Below are 26,925 nucleotides of genomic sequence, written 5' to 3'. Positions count from 1 at the left end.
GTTTAGATTAGTTTGTTCTTTTATTGCAATGTATCATGAAAAGTCTTAATAAAATCTTTCTTTAAAAAACCCAAACCCACTCCAAGTCTTGCATTATGCCCCCCAGCTGAAGGCATGTGTAATGGGACCCTGCTAGTTGCAATGCCTACACTCTAGAGCAGTTGTGGGAGCTTTCAGCCCCTCAGATGCTGCTGAACTGCATCTCTCATCCTCTCTGGCCACTGGCCATCTTACTGGGGCTGATGGAAGTTGCAGCTCAGCTATATCTAGAGGGTCAAAGGTTCCCCACTCCTGTTCCAGGCTGCCCACCCCCCGGGAGAAGCCCTTCTGCCCTCTGCCCTGCATACTTTCTGTTGCTAGCTGACCTGCTTCTTTACAGAGGTCTTCGAAAGGAGCTGAATTGATCATTTGTTCTGTGTACTAATTCTACCATGTAATATTAGGTGTTGGATTGCACAATGACCATGGATCCCAACCAGACCTATGACCTGGGATTGGGTCCTTCTGTATTGCATTAGGTGAGAGCCTATCCAGATAAGGCTGAGGCACTGCTTCTCTAGACCAGATGGATGGGAGGGGGCCTGCTCTGGATTACACTCCCTTTGAAGGAGCAGGTACACAGCTTCTGGATCCAGCGCTGTCACTTGAAGCAGGGCTGGCCCACAACAATTTGGTATCTGAGGCAAACCACAAAATGGTCCTCCCACACTGATGGAGATAGGTTTGGGATTGACTGTAAACCTGTGCCGTGTGTGTGTGTGAAAATATGGGTGTAGTCAGGCTGTGAAGCCCTGTTTAGCAGAGTAAAAACATCTATGCACTTTTGTGGCTGACTGGAAGCTAGGAATTAGGCAATTGCACCTTTCAATCTCTGTTTACTTGTGATTTGCTTACTTTTCAGCCCTGAACTGAAGTTTGAGAGACCTCGGTGGCACAGAGTGCCTTCTATCAGCCAGTGGCGTAGCGTGGGGGGTGCAGGGGGGCTAGCCGCACTGGGCGCAACATCTGGGGGTTAGGATTTGGGGGCGCAAATCCATGGGTTAGGGGGCACAAATTACTTGCCTTGCCCCGGGTACTGACAACCCACGCTACGCCACTGCTATCAGCTATGGCTGGTGACCCAGCTACACCTCTATCTCGACAGGGATAGCCTAACATCTGTCGTCTTTTCTCTGGTAGCCCCTAAGTTACATTACTGCAAAATGTTATACATGTGGCTGTCTTTGAAGGTGGTGTGGAAACTGAAGCTGGAGCAGAATGTGGTGTCCAGCTGGCTGACTTGTCCAGGTGGTGTCCAGGTGGCTGACAGAATGGTCTAAGCACATCCCACCAATGCTGGCCTGGCTGCACTGGCTCCCCATCAGTTTCTGGGCCCACTTCAAACTGCTGGTTTTCGCCTTATGCAGACCAGGACCCCAATATCTCAAGGACAGCCTCTCCATGGGAACGGAGTGCACAAAGGTTTCATTTCTGAAAATAAGGTTTCCTTTTTAAACAATAGTTCAATTAATTTGAGTCCATTTAAAAGTTTTATGATTCAGCTGCTTCAAAGTTAAATACCTGGGGGCGGGGGAACACTATTTAAAACTCATTGGCCACCTATAATATCTGGGACAAATTAAGACGTGCATACATTCATATTCTGCAATATATTAATCTCAGGACAGCAAAAGCAGGACAGCAGCAGCAACACCCTTTTTGCCACTTTAATAACTCAAGCTAAGTGAAAGTTGCAGAACTTTGTTGCAAAAGGACGTGTGTATTAAGACACCTCCAATGTTAATTTTGTCTATTACGGTAGGCCTGGGGATCGCGCCAAAAGCCAAAACCGTGTTTATTCAAAACCCATAGGGCTCAGAGGGGGGTGGGATTGCCCAGGTCATTTCTCCCCGACGCCCGACCCTTTCATTGTATAAACTTTTAGGCTATCTGCCTATTTGCCTGCGGACTGTCTCGCCAGAGTGGTGCATGCTCTGGTTATCTCCCGCTTGGACTACTGCAATGCATTCTATGTGGGGCTACCTTTGAAGGTGACCCAGAAACTACAACTAATCCAGAATGTGGCAGCTAGACCGGTGACTGGGAGTGGCTGCTGAGACCATATAACACCAGTGCTGAAAGACCTACATTGGCTCCCAGTACGTTTCCAAGCACAATTCAAAGTGTTGGTGCTGACCTTTAAAGCCCTAAACGGCCTCGGTCCAGTATACCTGAACGAGCGTCTCCACCCCCATTGTTCTACCCGGACACTGAGGTCCAGCGCCGAGGGCCTTCTGGTGGTTCCCTCACTGTGAGAAGCCAAGTTACAGGGAACCAGGCAGAGGGCCTTCTCGCTAGTGGCGCCCGCCCTGTGGAACGCCCTCCCATCAGATGTCAAAGCGATAAACAACTACCTGACATTCAGAAGACATCTTCAGGGAAGTTTTTAACGTGTGATATTTTACTGTATTTTTGGTTTCTATGGAAATATAATAATAATAAATAATAAATAATAAATAAATAAATAATAAATTATTACTACTATTATTATAGGCGCGCATGTGAAGCCGAACGCGCGCAAGTGAAATGCGGGCCGGTTGCGGGCTGACTGAATGACGGGGGGCTCTCGAACCGAGGTCACTCCGAAGCAGCAGCAGGGCCCGTTTCCTGCAGCCCAGCCCCCCCCCCCCAGGACGGCCCTCTTTCCGGAGCTGCCTTGCTCTCCGTCTGCTTTGCACCGCGCACTGATGGCTGCGGGCGCGCAGGCCGAGAGATCTCGCCAGCAACGTTCTGGGTAATATCACGTTGACAGAAAACCAAGGTAACTTCGAGTTCAGGGCTTCTTCTCCCTCAGGCGCATTCTCACGTTCTCCTTTCCCCGAGTCTCGAATTCAGAAGGAAGTTGGCGCCGAAACCAAAGTTTGACAGGAGAAACACGTGCGGGGGGGGGGGGAGCGGCGTTTCCCGCGGATTCTGGGCGCTGCTTGGCGCCGGGTGCGCGGGGCGGCGCGGACGGAGGCGCTTCTGGGCAGCCGGGATCTGGGCCGGCCCCCCGCCCGCCCGCTGCTCGCCCCTTTGGCATCGCTGGAGGCGGCGCCGTCTCCCGCCCCCCGTCCCCCCCGCCAGCCCCTCCGCCGCCGAGAGCCGCCCGCGCGGCAGGATTTTCCGAGCGCCGCCCTCGCGCTGCGCCGCCGAGACGAGAGAGAGCGCGAGAGAGTCGCGCGGCGCAGGGAAGAGGCGGCCAGAGGGAGAGCTGAGTCCGGCGCGCAACGCGGCCGCTCCGCTCCTGCCAGTCCCGCGTCCAGCTTCCTCGGGGTAAGCGCCCTGGTCGGGCTGCGCGGGGCTTTCGAAGGAGCCGGAGCGCCGGCTCGGGTGGGTCGGGCGGAGGGGCCAGCGCGGGAGGCGAGCGAGGCAGCTCCGGGGTCTGCAGGAGAAGCGGGCTGCCCAGTCAGCCCTCCGGGTCGGGCGCCTTCTCCCTTCCGACGCATCTCCCACTTTGAGCATCAGATTTGCTCGGGGAAGTTGCGTCTCGCGGGTGATTTTGCTTTCCGTTGTCAAGTCTGACTTTCCCTGCGTTTGCTGCCTGCTTTGTCTAGGTGCAAGACCTGCGTAGGTTGGTTGGTGAGTTAGTTGGTTTGCTTACTTATTTTCTTCTTGATGGTACTTATATCCCAGCTTTTATTCCACGGAGCTCCGGTTTGCTTACTTATTTTCTTATTGATGGTACTTATATCCCAGCTTTTATTCCACGGAGCTCCATGAATCTCACCCCCGCCCCATTGAATGCCCAACAACCCTGTGAGGTAGCTTAGGCTGAGAGGCCCGGGGTCATCCACAGCAAACTTCCCAGCCAAGTGGAGGATTCGAACCTGGAAGATTCGACCCGGGTCTGGCCCTCGAACCGCTGCTCCACACTGGCTCTCGAATCAAGCTAACTCAGTGGCGTAGCGTGGGTTGTCAGCACCCGGGGCAAGGCAAGTAATTTGCGCCCCCTAACCCGTGGATTTGCGCCCCTTAACCCTAACCCCCAGATGTTGCGCCCGGTGCGGCCGGCCCCCCCTGCACCCCCCACGCTACCCCACTGGGCTAACTTTATTTGGATTGCAGAAGGAGAGAATGTGCTGGGGGGGGGAGGAATGTTGGTATTTGCTCAGGAAAAGCCGATTCAAATCCAAATACACGGACAGACAAGTGGCTGCTGTTTGATGCAGCTGCCGGGTTCTGCCTGAGTCAGGAGAGGATTCCCTAAGAGGCGGCTTTGCCAGGTTTAGTACCCAAAAGGTCTATCTTACAGAGCAAGGATGCGGCCAAGGTTTGTGGGCAGAAGGACGGAGCCCTTTAGGAAGCATTTATTAGGGCTGGCCTCCCCATGGATGCAAAGGAGTCCTGGATGCCCAAAGAGGGCAGAGCCTGGGCATCCCTTCACCCTTGACGGTGCGATGCCAGAGAAGGCACAAACAGTGTATACAGAGCAGAAATGGTGTTTTGTCTGGCTGCCTGAAGCAACAAGAAGAGGGGAAAGTAGAAATAAAAAAGTTCCTTCCAGTAGCACCTTAAAGACCAACTAAGTTAGTTCTTGGTATGAGCTTTCGTGTGCATGCACACTTCTTCAGATATCTGTAACAGGGAAAAGTAGAGTTAAGTACAGTAAAATGCACCAGGGAACTGTTTGGGTCCCTGTGAAGTGTTCTGGGGCGCAGGAGGGATCTCTAAAGGATTGGCACTTAAGGGGAATTGCCTTAATCTCAGCCTTCAGCCCTAATGAACCATCCCTCCATGGCACTGATCTCACATGGACATGGGTTCAGCATAATCCTCATATTCCATAATGGACTTGGAAGTCTCATCGTGGGACAGGGACACACCCTTTGGCTGCTAAAAAGAAGGAGCTAGATGACCCTTGGGGTCCTTTCCAGCTATGATCACAGGTCTTCTCTGTTAACTGTGCAAAGACTACATACAACTCCTCTTCTTTCCTTACAAACTGAGCTCTGGGACCATGTAGCTCTGCAAGTATTAAGAAGAAATCTACCCATCAACACCTAGTCATGTTAGTGGGATAATAATCTGCTGACCTTTTGTTCCTCTTAAAGGTTCCTTCAAGCTGGAAATCGTAATTAAGCTAAGTACTTCTCTGGGGATGTTTGCAATGGAACTAAAATGAATTGAAAATGTGAAATTCAAGGCTGTGCCCACTTTACAAAATTATTCCCCTTTAAGGTTGCAATCTTATACATGCATGAGGGTAGATTCCTCTTTAAACAGTGAGGCTGGAGATTGCACAGTAAATCTGTAAGTGTATGAATGCAGGATTTCCAGCTTAATGTGTATTTTGCAACCCTTTTCAAAACGAAGATATCAAAATTTAATGGTGGTGCAAACTTCAGCATGTCAGAACTCTGCCAGATTTGGTGCCAAATACAAGGCCTTGGCAAATAAGAAAACTAAGGGCGACATTCCACCTCATGCTGTTACTAATGTTCTGTCTGTGCAAGCGCTACAGCTTGTAAGATGGAACAACCCCCCTTCTCCCTGTGCACTTTTCTGGAGGTTTGGAGGACATGCGGGTGGAGGGAGAGGAGGGAACGCCCCATCCTACAAGCGGAAGCTCTTGTGCAAGGCTTCCGCTCCCAGGGCTCATTACATGACTCCCACCCTAAAACGTTGCTCTTGTGTTCAAATGGAACAAGTGAGCTGAGGTACAGAATCCGGATCTCTTGCTTTAAAATGTTAGCAATTTCTTGATACGCAAATTTATCCCACATGTTGTAGTCACACTTCAGTCACAAACTCACAAGGTGACCTTATGAAAGCTTTCATTTCTCTCTGTCAGTCTCCGCTCCACAAACAGAAGTATATATTATGGGAAGACTAAATATGGCACTGCCTTAACATGACGGTTGTATGAGAAGCACTTTGGACATTGGAAGCGCTCTATAAATGCTGAGTGTGATCGTAGCTCCAAATGCACCACGAGCGATGTTCGTTTATTCCTGGTGCCTCTCTTGGAACTATTCCTTGGTTGCAAAGTAAATGAGCACAGCATACAGCGTGCAAAATGGAACTTTCAACAAATTAGTTGGCTTGCTTATTTTTGCTTTCGATATTTACATAATAGTGATGTCACCCCTGGGATCCCAGTTGCCAATCTCACATTTATAGCAGAGAAAATAATGATACCGCAGGAGGAAAATGTGTCTTCGGGTATTGCTGAAGTTTAAAAGTGACAGAGTACTGTCCTAATAAAAAAAATTCCTTCCAGTAGCACCTTAAAGACCAACTAAGTTAGTTCTTGGTATGAGCTTTCGTGTGCATGCACACTTCTTCAGATACACTTCTTCAGTGTGCATGCACACGAAAGCTCATACCAAGAACTAACTTAGTTGGTCTTTAAGGTGCTACTGGAAGGAATTTTTTTTATTTTGACTATGGCAGACCAACACGGCTACCTATCTACTACAGAGTACTGTCCTAATTAGGAAGCTAGGGAATCACAAAGAACTCTGCTTGTGGGGAGCTCATGTTGCACTCCACCCCCGCCACCCCACTGCTTCCATGAATTGTAGATAATTCAAAGCCAACACTATCATGGCCCTGTAGACTGACTGACCTGTCACTTAAAAGCTACTGCCCCCCCCCCCCCGTGTGATGAATGCAACATCACCACTGTGAGCATCCAGTTCTGCCATATTTGCAGCTTTTTTCAGTTGAAAATAAAGAACAAACGCAGCCCAAAGTAGCTGCAGAAAATAGCCTTTATTTCTCTTATATGAATGGATAGCAGTTTACTTTATGTAACTGTGACTGGTTTTATAGAGGCTGCTATGAAGGAAGCATGGAATATGACCCATATATATATATTTAGTAGCTCAGTGTGTTCCAAAAAAGAAGAGCAGTCAAACTTTGGTTCCCGGATGGCTCCGTTTTGGAATGTTTCGGCTCCCGAAAACCTGGAAGTAAATGCTCCGGTTTTCAAACGTTTTTCAGAAGCTGAGTGCAGGAAGCTTTTGCAACCAATCGGAAGCCACGCCTTGCTTGTCGAACATTTTGGAAGCCGAACGGTCTTCTGGAACGGATTACGTTTGACAACCAAGGTTTGACTGTAGGCTAATATACAAATGTTGCAAAAGCGTTGCAGAAACATGTGGAAAGGAGGTCACCAATAACTGTGTAACTAACTGCCAAGGGCATGAAAACTAAACCTGGGCTCCTCCTCTGGGAGGTTTCTGTTATGACGGATCTCTGAGAAGCCTATGCCGTTTTCTCTGAGTAGCACTCACTTCCTCACCCCAGGTGAGAAAGATATCCCTGGCCAAACCCTGCTTTCTGCCTGTACCTTCGGCTCAATGCTCAATGACTAAGGCAGGAATGGCTCAGATCCCATTCATTCCAGTGGTTTAACTGGCTTTGGGAGAGAAGCTCTGTCAGTTTCTTTGTGGTTCCTTCCCCTGCAGTGATTCATAGGCCCCTTACACGATACGCTTAGCTGCGGGGACCCCTGCGATTCCCCCAGAGGCACTACTCTAACTCTTGGCCATCCTTGCCCAGGATCCAGGGAATCCTTCCTCTCCCCGCCTTCCCACAGGCTTTGCTGATTCATACCTTATTTGTTTGTGGGCTGCAATTTTTTGGTCTGATGTCCTTATCCCACATATGGAAATTTCTAAAAATCTTACTGCTGGGATTGATTACTGGCCAAGTTTTAACAACCATTTTTGTTTCTGAGTTACTTTAAAACTACTCTGAATATCATTATTTTTCATTTTGTTTGCTTGCTTTCTGGTCAGATTTTTATTTCTTCAAGTGTGGGCTCCTTAGTGTCGAAATACCAGGCTGTCTATGGTTTAAAATTTGTTCAAAATTAAATAAGCTGACATATGTAAATTGGCAATTCAGAGATTTTGGCTTGGCTTGAATTTGTGTTCCCGCCTGAGCTTTCCATCTCCTGAATCCTCTGCATGTGCCAGAGGACTTGGGGGTGTGGGGGCCCCCTGGGGCCCCCAGCTATGGAGAGGGGAGTGGGAACCTCTCATGGGGGCTGAAGAGGCTCTTCACCAGTGGACCTGGGGCACTTGATCCTGTTGAGTTGGTGGGTGGGTTTGTGGAGGCCCGAACAATGTCCTTTCCACCTCATCCCACAAGTGACAGCAGCCACACCTATTATTTGCTTTGCTTTAGTAGACTTTCTTGGAATGATTTCTCTGTAGCTTAAGAACAATGAAGAACACATCAGAGGAAAACTTTTACCTGCCTACCTGTTCTCGATATTCCCTTCTGCCCTTATAACATTTTGGGGCTAGTTACTTTTTCACCCTCAATTCATTCACTCCATTCATCTCATCACATGCAGTCATACCTCATGTTACGTTCCTTCAGGTTACGCCCCGCAGCGACCCGGAAGTACCAGAAAGGGTTACTTCTGGGTTTTGCCGTTCGCACATGCGCAGAAGCGCAAGATGATGTCATGCACATGCGCAGAAGCAGCGAATCTCAACCCGCGCAGGTGCAGGGATGCCGTGGCGTGTTGCACTCTTTTCATGTTGCAAACGGGCCTTTGGAACGGATCCTGTTTGCAACCAGAGGTACCAGTGTACACTGATTTGATGTCTACATGCTTAATGAAAGGGACCTGCACACCTACAAGTGTATGCATATAGGCTCCTTTCTTTCACACTCACACTGCATCCCATGGTGTGGGGGACAACAACAGATTCTTCCAGTGTGCATATGGGCGGAGCCTCTGCCATACTCTTTGAAGGCGCTGCAGAATGCTTTTGACCAGGCTTCCTCAACCTTGGCCCTCCAGATGTTTTGAGACTACAATTTCCATCATCCCTGACCACTGGCTCTGCCAGCTAGGGATCATGGGAGTTGTAGGCAAAAACATCTGGAGGGCCAAGGTTGAGGAAGCCTGCTTTTGACTCTTAACTCCCAACATGGCCAGAGGTCAGGGAAGATGGGCGTTGTAATCCAGCCATGTCAGAGCCTGCAGGTTGGGGAGCCTGCTGCCGTGTGGGCAACCAACAGAACCCAGAGGGGGGCTATGAGTCAGTTCTCAGTGGCTCCTGCTGATTTCTGTGGGATTAGCAGGAGTCTGTTTAATCCCCATTCCAATGGTGTCCTAGAGGTTAACACATATCAACGCACAACTGCCATTCATTCTTAGGAGAAAGGGTGAACAATTACAGTGGTGCCCCCATCACCACACTGGGCCCCCCAAGCAGTACCAAAGCATGCTTGCACACTCTGCCCTTGAGGCGCCTCCAGTGTTGTGGGTGAGGATCAATACTTTCTTCTTCCCCAAACTCCTAGAGCCCGAAGATGCCCTGATATACCATGCAAAAGATAACAGAGCACTCTTTTGCATAAGTAGGTGGGGCTGGGCATGCCTCTTGGTGGGCAGGGGTTAGATGGGGGGGGGGGGTCAGCAGTACGCAGACTCAAAGGTGCCACAAGTAGAAAGTGGGGGGAATATACAGAACAGTGAACAAAAAACGGAGGGCAGGCTTTTCTTGTTGTGGCGGACCAATTAAACCTAGGCTGGTTGGCATACATATTTGTTCCCAAAGGCCTGGTTGCTGCTTACAATCCATTCTGGATCCATAGAGTCCCATATATTTCTAAAGCTTTGGGGTTTGAAGGGAAGCAGATATACTGCTTTTTTGTTGGATTTATTACTGGCAAAACCTGTGCATGAAATCAGGTCTGGTTCTGGAACCCTTCTGTTTTTCCACACAACAAATTAATAATATCCTTTGCATAACTAGTTCCTGCTCTGAAATTTGTTGCAAGTTTGTTTTGAAAGGGTAATATATTCCCCCATGATATTTTGGTTATTGAACCAACTAAATGTGGGCTAGATTATAGGACTCTCATATGGACCCACAGCTTGTTGGTACCATGGCACCTGCAAAGTCTTTCTCTGTTGCTCCCAGGATGAATAAATAATAATAATAATAATAATAATAATAATAATAATAATAATAATAATAATAATAATTTATTATTTATACCCCACCCATAACCTACCTTCCCTTCCTTCCTTCCTTCCTTCCTTCCTTCCTTCCTTCCTTCCTTCCTGAAAGTTGCTAGCATCTTTAGAATCTGAGTTATGAGGCAAAACTTGCCAGTTAGCATGCTCCAGTGTTTACATGAACATCTCTTTGCCATCCTGTGGATGCCCATGCCTGAAAAAGGGGAGATGTGTGGCTGCCGCCTGCATGCGTGGGAGGGAGGGCTGCTCATGTATGTGTGGTCTGTGAGGAAAGATTGCGTGTGAATATGTGGTCTGTAAGAGAGAGGGCTAGAGGGAGAGAGAGAGAGAAAAGTGTCCATGTGAATGAAGTGCACATACAGGAGTGAGTGAGTGAGCGAACAAGTGAGAGATGCACGTGTGCCTGTGGTCAGCATGCGCGCACCTACTATGTGTAAGGGAAGGAGTGGGGCATGGTCCCTTATACATTTTTCCTGGTGCTGGGCTGTGTTTATGTAAGAAATCAATATGGTGTGATCTCCACAGTCAGGACAGCTGGGCATAGTTGACTTCCCATGGTAATTCTAAGACTGCCTGAGGTGGCATGGTGTGTGTGTGTGTGTGGACGCAGCGGTGACTCTGTGTTCTGTGGTGCAATGCCCTTCCTCCTCCTTGGGAGCCATTTTGTGACTGGTGGCCACACCACTTTCTCAAAATTCAAAATGTGCCCACAGGTCCGAAAAGGTTGGCAACCCCTCTCTGCAACTTATTTATCAATGACTTTGATGAAGGGCAAACTTGTCAAACTTATAAAAGGCCCGGGAGGGACAGCCAACACCTTGGGTGGCAGAAATAAAACAAATGAATATGGATAGGATGAAAACCAGGGTGCAGATTTACAGCATGAAGTTAATCAAGGGCAAATGCAAACGTCTGCATTTAGGCAGAGACACCTCACAGATATAGGATAGGGATGTACTTTCCCTGGTAACATCAATACATGTGGATATGATCTTGCTAACTGAACATAGCAGCAGTGTGATGTGCCTGCAAAAAAACGGTTTATGTGCTTTTTGGTTCCATTCATAGAAGAATCATTTCCAAGTCACAGGAAGTAATCGTTCCATTTTATTTGGTACTGGTATCTGCACAATCAGAATGAATTTTAGGAACCAGAAAGTTGTCTTGAAAAATATGACTTTCAAGCTGTCTGGTCCCCAAATGGCAACTGTGGCCATTAAGGAGTCAGTTAGCGCCTAGCTTATATATCTGAGTCCCGAAGGGCTGTAACACAGAAGAGGCCAAAGACTTGTCCTCTGCTGCCTCAGAGGGTAGGAATAGATTAAAGGGGTTTAAGTTGTAAGAAAGTAGATTGGAGAAATGAACCAATTCCTGGGAGGCCCTGTGGTCTTTTCCTCCCCTGGCATCTTCCAGCAGAGACCTGAAGGCTTTCCTGTGTGTCAAAGCAGGAGGTTGCGACTAGGCCTTCTCCAACTCTTTGATTCTAAGAGAACTGTCACAATCTTTGTAGACAGGAGTTGCCACAAAGCTTATGGAGATCACTGAAATAAATTTTAATAATGAACATCAAATCCTTTAATTAGTACGTCACTGAAAGCAGTATCTGAGTTGACTTAGCACTAAGATCCGCAGAAAGGGGCAAAGGAATACATTATAGAGTTGTGCTCTCAAGGAAATGACTTTTCTGAAGGGGTCTGACCTCGTTCACAGGCTTTCCTAGGGCAAAGCCCACAACTGCAGTAGGTGTAACTGCCATGCTTTTCAAGGGGGATTTTGCAGAAGTGTGACTGGGCCACAGATCAATGTTCTTTTCCCTATACAAGGGGGCAACTGACCCCGTGATTGTGCAGGAATCTAGTTCTGCATCTGCCAATTCCAACAAACTTTCTCCTGGACTGAACGAGCTCTGTTACCTGGTTTTTTCCCTTCTGATTCAGAAGCCCAGCGTTGGAGTGCCATCATTTTTTCCAGATCCTAATGTTCTGTATTCCACATTAAGATGCTGAGTGGCATGGGTGGAGGGAGGGTGGTTGGTAAAATATGTGGCTGTATACAAAGACTTGTTGAGTTTTTAGGGAGTTCCTTGCTTTTTTCCATAAATAATCCCCCCCGCCCCTTACTAGCTTACGTTGAAGGCATCAGAAGCAGAAAACAGGCAAAGCCTAGTTATAAATACCATTTACAAACAAATAAATAAAAGTCTTCTTTATGACAGTGCCACTTTTATTTCTTTGACCTTCTTCCTCCCTCCTCTGGTTTATTTGCACTTTCGCCTGGCATGGGCACAGAAGCCCTGAGAAATGCACTGCAAGAAGCCATATGAGAGCCAGGAAGTGTTGGCCTTTGTGTCTTGAGATGGGAAAGGAACGTGTGAGGCTGCAGAAATGAGTTATTTTTCTTATTATTGTTGAACAGACAAAGCCTTGTTCTCTGGGCTTTGGTTTTTCACAACAGAGGGTTCTCGCTAAATGCGCCTTGATGCAGGCCTGTGGAGACCACTTGGATAAAACCTCTTTCCTCAGTCTCACCCTCTCTGGAGATCTACTACGAATGTCCCCAGTGGCTGATCTGGGCTCTGCGCAAAGACTGCAAGAGGGGACATATAAATGAATAATGACCTGAGCCTGAAGTTGAGTTGTGGTAGAAATCCAAAGAGTAGGGCCGCATGTGATCTCTTTGGAGCAAAGAAAAAATCAGCATGAAGTGTGCTATATGTGCAAAGAGCAATTTGAATGTTGCAACATTTTATTCCCCTTTCTCCCTGGGTTATGAGACACAGCTATCAAACTGGATTGCTAGGCCAAGGAAGTTGAGCAGGCAAGACTTCCTGCATCAAGCCCGTTACCATATTTTGCACCAGAGGGGACAGTGGGATTTCATTATGTGTATCCGTCCTGTGGGTAGCCCATGATTGATCGGTGGTACTTCACTAGGTCCCATTCACCACAGTGACCTGATATTGGACAGGTCCCAAGCTTGGACCCTCGCACAGCTGTTCTCGGTGATCAGGCAGTTACTGATGGTGGATTTTGTTCCTGCATGTTTCCTCTTGCAGCAGACCTGTGGAAATCTGGATTAGGGTGGTGTCTGCACAACCCTAAATGAATCATGTTTGGACAGGTTGACATAGGTTTTTAATGGATCTTTTTCTGGTTTGTGTTCCACTGTAATCTAAAAGAGTGTGGTGCCTAGAAACTCACAGTTTTAAAGAAAAAGTGTGAAATTTGAGGTCCGCAGTAATTCCATATCCAATCGCAATCATGCTGTGTATGGCGCTGTAAAAGCTATAGGAAAGTATAGGTGTAATACCCTGGGATATCAGCAAATTATTTATTTTGCCTTACTCTTCTGTGCATGAGTATCCTTAGGCACTTGCCAAGAAGTCTGTGCCTCAATTCAAAGTAAGTGTTTTATGCAAAAAAGAAACACACACACCAGGCTACATAATTTTGTCAGGGAAACCGATGCACACTTCTTTTTTAACTGAAACTGATCTACTACTATCTGAGAAACATCTGTCATCTTGATGCATTCAAGAAGCTGTTATGTGGACTGAGGGGTCTGATCCCTTGATGGCCTTGTGCATAATTTAATCAGTATTAATGAACAACTGTAGATGATCCAGATCTCAGTGGACAAACATCCAGGAAATCAGTTGCTTCAGGCTGAGGAGATTGCTGGCCAATGATTTAACCGTCTAAATTGGAAGACTAATGAATCTTGCACACAAACTACTGTATGGATTTGAAAAATTTAAATTTTGGCTCCCCGCCCCTTGATTATATCAGCCTATCTAGATCCGTAATTTCCCGGACATATCCGGAATACTGCAGCTGCAAGCAGGCGGAAATCGGAGAAATGTCTGGGAAAATCCGGCCCTATGGCAGCCCATGGCAGCATTGTCATTTCTGCTGATTTTCCTCAGAAATAGCTCAACAAATTTAGGCAAAACTATAAAAAAGCTGTCTGGATTTTCACTTTTTGAAATATGGCAACCGTAATCTAGAACCACCTCTGTAACCTCTGTGTTTGGTGTACCAGAAAATTACCTGCTTGGTCCTTCTCCACCTGCAGAGAAAGATAGTTGGATACCTCACCAAGATCCTTCATGTCAAAGTGCTCCTTCAGTTGAGCTAGGGTGCTTTGGTAAAAAGCCTGATTCTTCCAAAACATCAGAAGATCATCAACAAAACATAAACAATACAGTTTGTTTTGCCCCTCCTCCTTGACAAACACACATGGATCAGCTTTGCCCTGGTGAAAACCTAGAGAAAGCAATGTCTCAGTGAGTTTTGTGTTCCAACACCTGGCACTCTGTTTGAGACCATATAAGGATTTCCGCAGTTTACAGACCATACCCTTCTGTATCTCCATCCCATCAGGTGGAAGCATGAACAGCTGTTCATTCAAAATCCCGTACAAAAAAGCTGTATTAATGTCGTGGTGGGAAACATGCAGTTTCTCCTCCGCAGCGACCTTGAGCATCAGCCGAATGCTCTCATATTTGACTGTGGGGGAGTAGGTCTCGTGGTAATCCTGTCCTGGTACCTGTGAAAAACCTCTGGCAACCAATCTGGCTTTGTGTCTGACTACCTTGCCATTCTGGTCTGTCTTGGCCTTGAAGACCCATTTGCTGCCAACCAGTCTCATTCCTGGGACTACCGGTACCAATTCCCAAGTTTGGTTCCTGTTCAAGGAATCAACTTCAGCCTTCATGGCATTAAGCCAAGGCTCAGCATCTTTAGAGGTCAACTCCTGAACCTCTTTGAAGCTTGAAGGCTCCCATACTGTTCTACTAAGAACAGCAGTTGCTGTCTTAGCAAACTCATCAGCATACCTCTTTGGAGGTCTGCCCTTGGTCGCCCTTTCAGATCTGCGTACTAGACGCAAGTCTTCTGGACTCATCTCCTCTTTCTTAGGAGAAAAGTGACCAATGGTGAACAGTGGTTCTTCCAGTTCATTGTCAGACGCATCAGATGGTCTGACTGAGGCTTTTGCGCTCTGGTAGTCTGCTGTGTCATCACTTTCACTGACATCAGCAGCAGCGCCGCCCACTGAACTGGAATCCGAACTCTGATCATCCTCATCCTCATCCTCATCAGCATCATCCTCATCCTCATCAGCAGCAGCTTTCTCATCTTTAGCTGCTTGCTTGACATCACCTTCATCCTCCTCTGGGTAACTCTGGAAAATTCCCACATTTTCCCCCCACTTAGGATTGTACTCAACACTCCTTGTGAACTTAATGGATTTAGAGTCAGTCATCCATACCCTGTATGCACCTTTTTCGTACCCCATAAACAAACCATGTGCCCCACGCTTCCCAAGCTTGTTGGTTTGTTGTGTGCGTACCCACATGTCTGAACCAAAAATTCTCATGTGTTTGGTGTTGGGTTTCTTACCAAACATCTTCTCATAGGGGGTACAACCAATGGGTGATGACAATCTGCGATTAAAAGAATAAACAAAATTCCCCAGAGCCTCCCCCCAAAACTGATCAGGGAGATTGGCATCATGCAACAAGGTCTTGATTCCTTGCAGCAATGTTTGATTTGCTCTCTCCGCAAGCCCATTCATCCATGGCGATCTGGGCGTTGACATGTCATGCTGGATTCCCTTCTCAGTCAGGAAAGCTTCAAACTGCTGAGAAGTGAACTCCCCGCCCCGATCAGTAAAAAAACAAGAAATACGTTTACCGTGCACATTTTCCAACCAAGCACAGAATTCCTTAAACTTTGGAAACGCTTGCGATTTCTGTTCGAGCAAATACACATGAATGTACCTGGAAAAAGAATCAATCAGAATCATGAAGTACCTTGCTCCTCCTATAGAGGGCGCAAGTGGACCAACCAGGTCCGCATGCACTAGCTGGTAGGGCTTGGAAGCCTGCCTGCTAGACTCCTTGCCTTTTGGAGCAACCTTCACCTTGTTCTCTGCACAAGATACACATTTCATGTGAAATTTACAGGGTTTGATGTTCAAACCTTCAACCACCTCTGGCATCTTGGCCAGTGCCTTCCAAGAGAGGTGACAAAACCTTCGATGCGCATCATGAATGCAACCTGCATGAAGAACTTTGTTAGTTTGTGCAACACAACAAGAATCAGCATTAGAAACAATAGCAGTGTCATCATAAGTTATATGGAACAAACCATCCATAAACTTTGCATGCAAATAGTCCTCTTTGCCTTTACTGATGACACAGACGCTCCTCTTGAAGGAAATCTGAAAACCACGCCCAGTAAGCTGTGGGACGCTCAACAAGTTGCTCGCAGCTCCTGGAACATACAGTACACCGCTGATGGTTGTGTGCAAACTTGCAAGTCTCACAGTCCCTTCTCCAGCAATTTGCAACGTCCTTCCATCAGCCAGGTGGATCTCACCTTCCTGAGGCTTGAAGGAGATAAAGAGATGCCTGTCCTTGGAGATGTGGCGCGTGCAGCCTGAATCCACAACAAAGTCGCCTTTGGCTGTTGGAGCAGTCTTTACAGCAAGCAAACCCTTGTTTTCCAGCGGTTTGGGCTTTTGCAGCTTGCCCCCCTGCTGCTCCTGGCCAGCAGACTTGCCTTTAGCCTTTGGTGAAGCTGTGCCAGCAAGCAAAACCTTGCTTTCCACTGACGTGGGCTTTTGCAGCTCGCCCCCCTGCTTCTGGCCATCTGCAGACGTGCCTTTAGCCTTTGGTGAAGCTGTGCCAGTAAACAACGCTTTGTTTTTCCCTTGCGCGGGCTCTTCACCCTCCCTCTGCTCCTGGCCATCTGCAGGTGTCTGCCTGTGGCTCTGTTTACCTTTGCCTTTCCGGCCTCTGCAAAGGCGATGGCCTTGGTTCCCATGAGAACCAGAGCTCTCAGCTGCCGACTCCTTGGCTCCCCCTGGAGGCTGGAATGCTGCCTGGGACGACGTGACGGTCAGCTCCCCCTGCAGCTTGCAACCGGTGCCCTCAGCATCCCTGCACTCATTCGCATTCTGGGAAACAGCTAGGACCTCCGATGCAGTCAAACTCTGGGCTGGGATTATTGGCTTGTGAGCTTTTTTTAAAGCAGACCACATTGCACGTGCAGTGGTGTTGCCAGCCAGCGTCTTAATTTCCTCAAGAGATACGGATAGGACTATTATGTCAATCGCTTTCGAATTCTGGCCTTTCCATCTCTCTGTCAGAGGAACTGGGGGGGCTTCAAAAACGACATGCCACACCCCAAACTGACGCAGTAAACTCTCACACCATTTTGCCCAGGGTTCATAATTCTGCCCATGTAACTTAAGACACGGAGCAGTTCCATCAGCTTGGAAAAGCTCCATTCCAGCTTTTACTTTAGCCGCGAGTCTATTTTAAGTTGAAAGACTCCTTATCTTGGCAGCCATTAATCACGAAGCCTTTTTGGCTCGGCTCCCAGGCCAATTAAGCCTTGCCGTAGATCAAAGGCTCTTTGCCGAGGTATAACAGAAAAAGCGTCCGTCCCTTTCGCTTTTCCCCCCTTCATACCTCCCAAACGCAGTCTGTTGCAGCTTTACTCTCCTGTAGGTGCCGTGAATCTGGGCCCGAAACCTTGTTGTTGGGAAACTGCCAGGGAGATAGTGTCCATCATGAGCCCCCAAGCCGGAGTTCTGGACGTCCATCGGCCTCCCGTACTCACGCAGATCCAACAGTTAGCGACACAAAGCCTTTGGAAATTCCTGGCATCATTCCTAGGCTGGTGCACCCTCTTTATCAGCAGAAACGCAGCCGAAAGCTTGCATCACAGAAGAGCAGAAGAGCATAATTTACAGACTTTATTTAGCGTTTAACAGAACAAAAGAAAACACGTCCATTCTGTCAGCGTGTCTGAGCCGACTGAGCAAAAACGAAAGGAAACAACAGCAGACATAAACATCCTGTGACTAGGACATGCGCAGACTCTGTTACTTACAAAAGCCTGCTCCCTTTTAAGGTGGAACGGAAACATCCTAACAGGCTCGCCTTCAAATAAAAATAAATGAAATGTATGCAGGAGCACCACCCACACTCCCAGCGTCAACTGATATGTTCACAGCCCTGGTGCATGGTAACCATCTCAGAGATAACTAGGCCACAGACCTAAAAAAGATCTATGAGGCAGGGGGGGAATAAATCAGCCCGGCAGCAATCTCATGGAAGGTTTTGCTTCATAGTTTTAACTGCAGAATTTCCACCCACATTATTCTTCTTCTAAATCAGGGGTCAGCAAACTTTTCCAGCAGGGGGCCGGTCCACTGTCCCTCAGATCATGTGGGGAGCCAGATTATATTTTTAAGAAGAAAAATGAACGAATTCCTATGCCCCACAAATAACCCAGAGATGCATTTTAAATAAAAGGACACATTCTACTCATGTAAAAACCCTGATTCCCGGACCACCTGTGGGCCGGATTTATAGAAGGTGATTGGGCCGAATCCGGCCTCTGGGCCTTAGTTTGCCTACCCATCTTCTAAATTCTGAGTCCCCACTCAGAATCAAGCTTTCGTGTTTGAGCATGTTAAATACTAGTTGCATAAACACTGTAGCATCAGGAACAGTTTCTAATGTGTGCCGTGGGTGAGTAAACATTTGCATTATAGCCTGAGATTAATATCCCTTCTCAGACCAGAAACTCCTCCAGAAACCTACTCATAGCACTGAATAAACTACTCTTCGTGATGAATGGGAAGGAAAGCTATTGCCATCGTTAAGTAAAGGCCCCAAGTAATTTTGTGAACAAATGTGTGGCACTTGCCTAGAAAATCTCCTTGCCTTTAAGAGGCTTCAGGCTTTTAAGTTTCCACGTGTTTCAAGGTTTCGGGGAAGCAAGGTGTTATGTACTGAAGTTCTCACCCTGGGCCAGCAGGGGGATACTTTTCACTCAGGTCCACATATGCAAATAAGGGATTGAAAGTGACGTTCAGTGATTGGATAGTTACAGAAAGTGGTTACTGTTGCGTTCTAGTGGAGCTCTATATAAGCAGGCTGGCTGAACCCTTCAGTTCAGTTCTTTTCTGGCCTGTGAATAAACAAGAGCTGTTTGAAGAATCGCTGTATCATCTGATATGTTCACCCACAACTTGTCCCCCAGTCTGGATCCCTTGGTGTTAAGTTATGGCTCCAGAAGCAGCAGCAGGAGTGCAGCACCCACATCAGGCAGCAGAAGTGCAAGAGGCAGCGTCTCATATGCCACCAGTGGCAGAGCACATGGAAGTCCGGCCCACTGCGGCTGACCTCGCAAAGTGATGCAGGCAGTGCATTCTCATGCCACATTCCAGGAGAGTGGCGGCAGAATTGCCACCCATTCTTCTCTCTCCGCCAGAGCTGCTGGGCCAGGCACAAGGAAGTGGCAGCTTCCTCATGCGCCGCAACCTCTCTCCAGTGTGGCATATCTGTGCGTGGCACAACCCAGCTGAGGAAAGAGGTGGCAGTTCTTGACCACCGACTCTCCTCCACTCTGCCCCCAGATCAGGTCTGACCTGGGAACTGAGCTTGGGTTGGGCGTGAGCTTTCATGCCTGTTGTTTTTTAATTCAATCCAGAAAATGTGCCCAGGGAGTGGCACATTCCCATATCGCCTCAGGGGACAAAACAGGCTGGGCTCCCCCTCTCTAGCATCCTTCTCCTCCTCCTCCTCCTCCTCCTCCTCCTCCTCCTCCTCCTCCTCCTCCTCCTCCTCATATGGCAGAACATTTTTGCCCAGAAGCTTGTGTTGTAACGTATCTCCTGTTTCCTTCTCTAGTCAGATCCAAGAATTACCCATACGATGCTGACCATTTATCAAAAGAACAAAAATAAAATATTTTGTAATTCAGTCTTTCTTACCATCCCATAGTGAAGAACAACATTAAAATACAATAAAACAATATCCCATTTAATATAAAACCAATCAGTATGCGTCAGCCAAGGGAGGGACAAATGCTTGGGCAAATAACCATGTTCTCACATGGTGTTGAAACTCCCTTGGTATCGGTGCTAGTCACCTCTGGAAAATGAGAGCATTCCAAAGTCAGGATGCCACCACTGAGAATGCCCCCTTAGTGGAATTTCCTGCCACAGAATGTGGTGATGAACGCTGTCTAAGAAGGGTCTTAAATGGGATGAGACAAATTTCTGTAGGATAAGGCTAGTGGTGACTATGAGGAATCAAAGTTAAATGGTACAACCTCCATATTTTCAGGTGAAGTGTACTTTTGAATACCAGCAGCTGGAAGCCTACAGTGGAAAGGGACTGCTTCATGCCATGTCCTGTAGTTTTCCTGATACCATCTGACCGGCTATTGCTAGACCTACCTTGACCTAACCCAACCACAGTGTTCTTTGTCCTTAGCTAACCACTGTCTGCATCGCAGGTTCCACATGTCAGGTTGGTGAAATCGGCCCCCAAGGGGGGTGCAGGCCCAGGGTGTGTGTGGGTGTGGGTGTGTGCAAAAACCACCTGTCAGACTGTGGAGTGTATGATGTATAGGCGTCTGGTGATGTGCCACTGCTGTTGCAGCAAGATCAAATGTGGAAGAAATTTCCTATCCTCCTTGAACCATGGCACAAAGGTGGGCATTTCCCCCCGCCCTTCCCCTCTCCTCACCCTCCCTCTGGATGCTGCAAAGTACTTGGGCCGCACAAAATGTAGTAATCTCTAATGTTGCTAGTGTGGTAAAGTGATTTTTAAAGGCAGGGGGGCGTGGACTGAAATAGCCCCTTGCCAAGGGCGCAAGGGACCCTAGGTATGCCTCTGGCTTTTTGAAAGCCTGATGAGTTTGTGCCTGGTGTAAAAAGGTCAAAGGTTGCAGTAAGGTGTCCTGGGACAAAGAAACAATGAGCAATTTCGAAAGTATGATCTCTTGTTCTTGCTTTATGATGATCTCTTGCTCTAGTCAGTATACCCATGAATATCAGATCTCACTTGCTGGATCATCACCTTGTCGTGGTGAGTGGGCTTGCACGTTCCTATAACCCTTGTGAGTGAAGCCATTGGGAATCTCATATTCCCAGCAGGGTCACCCAAGGCGGTAAGGTCAAAGGCAAGGAGCTAGACAAAGAATGATCCAAGAAGTCCTCAATGGCAGAGCAGGCAGATGATAACAAGAGGTATGTTACAATGGCTGTGAAGGAAGATGAAGGCTGCAGCAGATAAAAATCTACCGGTCGTCGTGACTACTCATGCCGTTGGAACAGAGCCTTACTGCGAAGACTGCGTTGGTCAGCGTGCACTGATCTACACACATAAAACAAATTCACGCACAGGCGTCTTCCAAAAACCCATCCCAAACCCAAACCCAAAGAAGTCCCATGGTGATCAGCAAATGGTAACGGGGGCAGGATCGTGAAATCTGGAAGCCCCTAGCCATGAAACGGCACATGGGCAGTGGATACAGATTCAGTCACTCTGACTCAAGGAACAAAGCAGTTGAGCAGCTTGACAGCTGTATCCAAGACTTAGCAGCCCTTTTTAGGATCCACTCTGCTCACCCCGAAAAGGGGGAGGGGCTAGAAAAGACGCCCTAAACATAGTCTGCCTCCCTTTTCCACTGACTAGATAACCGCGCCCAGTGGGGTCACCACCTAGCAGTTTTAAAAGACAGTTGAACTTTGGAACATGGAATATACGGCCTTTGTCGGATAACACAGATAACGAGGGTCCTGAACGCAGAACTGCCATCATTGCAAGAGAGTTGTGACGTTTTAACATTGATATTGCAGTGCTTCAGGAGACTCGAAGAGCAGGCGAGGGTCAACTGAAGGAAGAAAAAGGAGGCTACACATTCTTCTGGAAATGTCTATCTCAACAAGAACATCAAATACATGGGGTAGGCTTTGCTATAAAAAACGATCTTGTGAAGCTCCTGTCAGAAGTCCATATCAGCATTAATGAGCGGCTCTCAACCCTTTGAATAAAACTCACCAAAACCAACAGGCTACTATTATAAACGCTTATAAACACCAACAATTGGAAAACACTTGGAAAACACTCCAATTGGAGAACAGCCTTTACCAAAGATGTCGTGGGCTTTGAAGACACTTGAACTCAGGATGCAAGGGAGAAACGTGCTAAGAGGAAGGCATGCTTGGCAAATCCACACCATGATCAACTCCCACCTGGAAACCAGTGTCCCCACTGTGGAAGGATGTGTGGATCCAGAATTGGCCTCCACAGTCACTTACGGACTCATTGTTAAAACCGTGTTAATGGAAGACAATCTTACTTGGCTGCGAGTGATTGCCAAAAAAGAAAGAAGAAGAAGAATATCAGATATGGGGGATAAGCCACAGGGGAGTGTGACCACTTTCATGTCCTTCTTACAGGCGTAATGGAGGCATGTGGCTTGCTACATTGGAGATCGGTCTCTGAATTCAAAGATCTTTTGGTATGATCCAGCAGGATTCTTAATACTTTATTAACTTGGAGGAACTACTCTGGGAGAAACAGACATGGCTCAAAAAGGCAATGGATTGCATTGAGTGGCATTTTCCCTTCCGCAGTAAACTGTCACCTCTGTCACTTAACTAACCCAAGTGTCCAAGCTAGCATGACATTTGCTCTTGGAGGATAGATCAGTGGATCATGCTAGGGGTCATTAGGAAGGGGACTGAACTAAAACTTTCAAACATTGTTTTACACCATACAATATGGTGTCAACCACGTTTAGAATATTGTGTGAAATTCTGATCATCCCATTCCAAAAAGGTGTTGTAAAAGTTGCAGAAAAGGGAAACCGAAATAATTGCGTGGTTGGAGAACTTTCCCTAAGAAGAAAGGCTGACGCATTTGGGCTGCTTTGAAGCAACAGCAGGACCAATCTGTTTCCCTTTCTCCTACTTGTGAAGCAGCTGGTTCACTTTACAAGTAGGAAGGAAGATGCTGGAGTAGGTGGATTATCTGAACCAGCATCTGAACTGTTGTTAGAGAAATTACAAAAGAGGTCAAGGCCATAAAATAATAGCCAAACTGTTCCATCCCTACTAGTTTAACTGTTACATTCATCTAGATGGGATTGTTATAGAGACTGGATTGCTCACGTATAGGATAAGTTGGATGGCCATCTGTCATAGCTGAGATTCCTGCATTGCAGGAGGTTGGATGAGATTACCCTTAAGGTCCCTTCCAACTCTGCAATTCTATGGTTCTATGAGATGGCAGCAAACCTGAGGTGTTCAGAAGCCACTTAGTTAATAATATAAAGTGACAAGTACAATGAACACTCTTCTTCTTCTTCTTCTTCTTCTTCTTCTTCTTCTTCTTCTTCTTCTTCTTCGGTGATGACTCATAGCCGAGTAAGATTGTCTTCCATGAATGTGGTCTTAACGGTGTGTCTGCAAGTGACTGTGGAGGCCAATTCTGGATCTGCACATCCTTCCACAGTGGGGCATAGGTTTCCAGGCAGGAGTTGATCACAGTGAGGTTTTGCCAAATACACCTTCCTCTTAGCTTGTTTCTCCCTTTCATCCTGAGTTTGTGCTCTTGAAAGTCCATGACACCCTTGGTAGAGGCTATTCTGCAAGCGGAGCACTTGCAGGCCAGTGTGTCCCAATTATCCGTGCTTATACTGCATTTTTTAGGTTTGCCTTGAGAGTGTCTTAAACCTCTTTTGTTGTTCACTAGCATTTCGCTTTCCGTTCTTAAGCTGGGAATAGATTAGTTGCTTTGGAAGATGATTCTGGAAGATAAGAACATGAATACTCCTAAGTGTATATGCAGCCAACCCCTTTAAAGTCACCACAAATCACACTTTCTGCCCTGTCCCTGTCCGCGGAACTAATAACTCCAATTCCCAGCTCAAATTCTGCCCAAGGCTTTTGTGCTCAAATCATATCAGCCCTTAAGGCAAAATAGAGGTTGCCGGGCTCAGCAGGTACGTAGGAGGTTCAGACACATTATGAAGCAACTGACCCAACAAACAATGCCCCCCTCCGCACTATCCTTTTAAAGAGTGGGTGGGCACAACCATGTGCGTGGCAAGCAGCCGGAGTCCCAAGAATGGGCAAGCAAAGCAACGCTCCTTTGGGCGGGTGGGCTCTGTGGCCTTTGTTTTTGCTGGTGATGCCGTTTCCGTGTCCATGGAGACAGAGTCAGAGTCAAGGCTGGCTCAGCATCAGATTCACTCTCAGTTGCCTTCTAGAAGGGATCAACGCCTCCCTGAAAGGAGAAGGTGCTCCAGAAGTGGCTTCCCAGGTGGAGGTGTCAGGCTAGGAAGGCCTGATGTCGAAGAGTGGGACATCCCTCTGACAACCTGCTTGGTCCCGCCCCTGAATCCTGATTGCCACACCCCCCACCAGGTCCCTGGATCCCTCCCCAGTGTTATAAGAATTTAAGGTCTCAAATATATAAATTAAATGTTCATAAATTTACAAGGCAAACACATGCATAAGCATGTAAGCCATGTGTCTGAAATAGTACAGGGAAATAGTCCTGAAACCATTTTGACTCTCCCAAATTGACCTCAAATGTCTATCTGCAAGGAGGAAGGAAATGGGAAAACCTCCCCATTGTCTATGTTCACAAATCCTGCCTTAAGGGTACATTTGGATATGAATAGGGACATGGGTTAAACCACAGAGCCTAGGACTTGCCGATCAGAAGGTCAGTGATTTGAATCGGTCCCTGCTCCTTGCCAACCTAGCAGTTTGAAAGCATGTCAAAGTGCAAGTAGATAAATAGGTACCGCTCTGGCGGGAAGGTAAATGGCGTTTCCGTGTGCTGCTCTGGTTCATCAGAAGCGGCTTAGTCATGCTGGCCACATGACCCGGAAGTTGTACGCCGGCTCCCTCAGCCAGTAAAGCGAGATGAGTGCTGCAACCCCAGAGTCGGTCACGACTGGACCTAATGGTCAGGGGTCCCTTTACCGGTACCTTTTAGGGTGAGCCTGTGACCTGGACTCAGGAATTAAGTATTTATCATCACAAAAGAATAACCAGGGTCTCCAGGTAAACCCATCAACAGGTTTCCTGCTGTCAGTGATGTATGAATGATGTATTGGGGGTGGCCTTAAGCTTACAGGATAGCAATTTCAAAGAGTCTGTATAAGGGCTTGTACGCCATTGTTCTGGGTTGCTCCTCCCTCCTGCATGTGATGAGTGAGGACTCTGTCGCAACAGTTTAATAAAGATCAAGCTTACTGGCTGCTTTGCTTCTCAATATTCTCTGGTTGGCCTCTGTTATTTTCTCCTACCGATAGGGAACCCACTTAAGGACTCTGTACGGGCAGATTTTGTTTACAACACCAGGATCAGAGACTTATTGGGGTGCCATTTCTGCCTCCCCCATCTCTGAGGTCTTCGCATTCCTCCTAGAGATCTGACCAGCGCCTCCATGTCACCTCCAAGGGGCTCATGACATTTCCTCCCTCAAAGAATTGTGGGCACTGTAGTTTGCTAAGAGTTGCTGGAATTATAACTCTGTGGGGGATGAACTACAGTGCCAATTCTTTGAGGAAAAGAATGTACTTTTTAAGTGCATACAGTACCTAGACCCAGACAATGAGCAGCAAAACTAAACTGGGCTGAAATGTGAGAGAAGAGCTGGTCTGGGTCCCGTCTGGATCTCCCTTCTCTTCGGATCTCGCCATGACTCCTGCTCCAGCCGAACCTTCCCACCCACAGCTTGCAGAGTGTGCAGCTGCAGTGATGTATGCACAGTGGAGAGCAACTGGGAGGAGGCCTGGGCTGGCTCTTGCCCAGCAATTCCTGTCCTTATGGCCTTTTGCTTTGGAGTAGCCCCCACCATATGGACTGTGACCTGAATGGCAGCATTCCCTCCCTGTGAAACGCCACATCCATCACTTTTCACATCTGAGTTTATTGGCAGTGCATCAGCGCATGTTTGTGTAATATATTCTTCAGCTGTGTTCTTGGATCACAAGGAAGAACACCCCCACCCCCCTCAAAACTTTGTTCTTCGGAGGGAACGAACGGCATTACATGAGTTACAGCTGCATATGCATTCTCCTTCAAAGGAGAAAACTGCGTCCATTGCCATATTTGTATAATTAAAGAGCCAACAGATGAAGTGCTTGGCCTGCGAATACTTTCAAGCGTTTATGGAGGGAAGAGGAAGAATGCCTACAGAAAAGAGAGCCTGCGGGCCAAGCAGATTCGCCTCTGAACACAAGAAGATCAGGGATAATTCCTACTCTGCTTGAAAGAGGAAACGGGCGGCAAAAGGAAGCCTTTTACCAATCTGGAGGACACAAACGTCTTCAAGCATTTCATTTTCTTTTCCTCCTTGAGTTTTTATCCCTGAATATGTTACTTCTGTTTCCCTATGCAGTCGAACTACCTCAGTTCCTGTTCCAGACTTTGGGTTGCATCCAACTAAGTTTTGCTCATAATAAACCCATTGAAATCAATGAACCTAGTCATGTCCATTAATGTTGATGGCCTGCTTTGAGTAGGTCTAACCTTGGATAGAATCCTATGTAGTAGCAGTAGTAGTAGTAGTAGTAGTAGTAATAATAATAATAATAATAATAATAATAATAATAATAATAATAATAACAACCTGACAGCCCATTGTACCTACCCCAATTGGCCCAATGAGATTTACTCACAGGTAAATGTATCCTGGATTGCAACCCAAATTCTTTAACCCTCAGTCTATGTGCTTATGAAAGCAAGTAGAAAGCCAAGAAAGGTGTACAGTATATGTCAAGTGATTGTGCTGAAGCTCCCTTCTACACCACTTTTCCCTCACTCTGCAGGCCTGTTCAGGCATGCCAAAGAACATGTGAGGACAGAATTGGGGGGATGGGGTGCATTCTGGGATTCCTGCCCCTCTGCTCTTTCAGTTGTCTGAAGAGATTCTGTCTGTGTATGTAATACAAGTTTTCCAGTTACAAGTAGGACTCCAGGCACATTCAGAATTGTAGGCAGCTGGGTGATGGCATGGCACAAAGAGGGCAGCTTGACGTTGGATGTTGCCCCATGGACATGATCTGCATTTGTGGGGGTGGTAATCCAGCAACATCTGGGGAAGGGTTTCTCAAACT

The 26,925-nt window shown here is 47.3% G+C and overlaps 1 protein-coding gene across 16 annotated transcripts in view; it reads left to right on the top strand.

Moving 5' to 3' along the window:
* Positions 1-3,090: 3,090 nt before the first annotated feature.
* COL6A3 (collagen type VI alpha 3 chain) overlaps positions 3,091-26,925 on the top strand; it is a 113,179-nt gene continuing 89,344 nt past the window's right edge. For 10 of the 16 annotated variants that reach the window (XM_083471352.1, XM_083471364.1, XM_083471366.1 and 7 more), the window contains exon 1: positions 3,091-3,294. The gene's annotated coding sequence lies outside the window, so the exon portion shown is untranslated. The remainder of the gene's footprint in view (positions 3,295-26,925) is intronic. The other 6 variants (XM_083471356.1, XM_083471355.1, XM_083471358.1 and 3 more) reach the window with 2 other exon arrangements.

This window comes from Podarcis liolepis (assembly GCF_965112155.1).
Source record: "Podarcis liolepis genome assembly, chromosome: 1".
NCBI classification, from domain to species: domain Eukaryota; kingdom Metazoa; phylum Chordata; class Lepidosauria; order Squamata; family Lacertidae; genus Podarcis; species Podarcis liolepis.
This window is presented reverse-complemented; position numbering and strand designations above follow the sequence as displayed.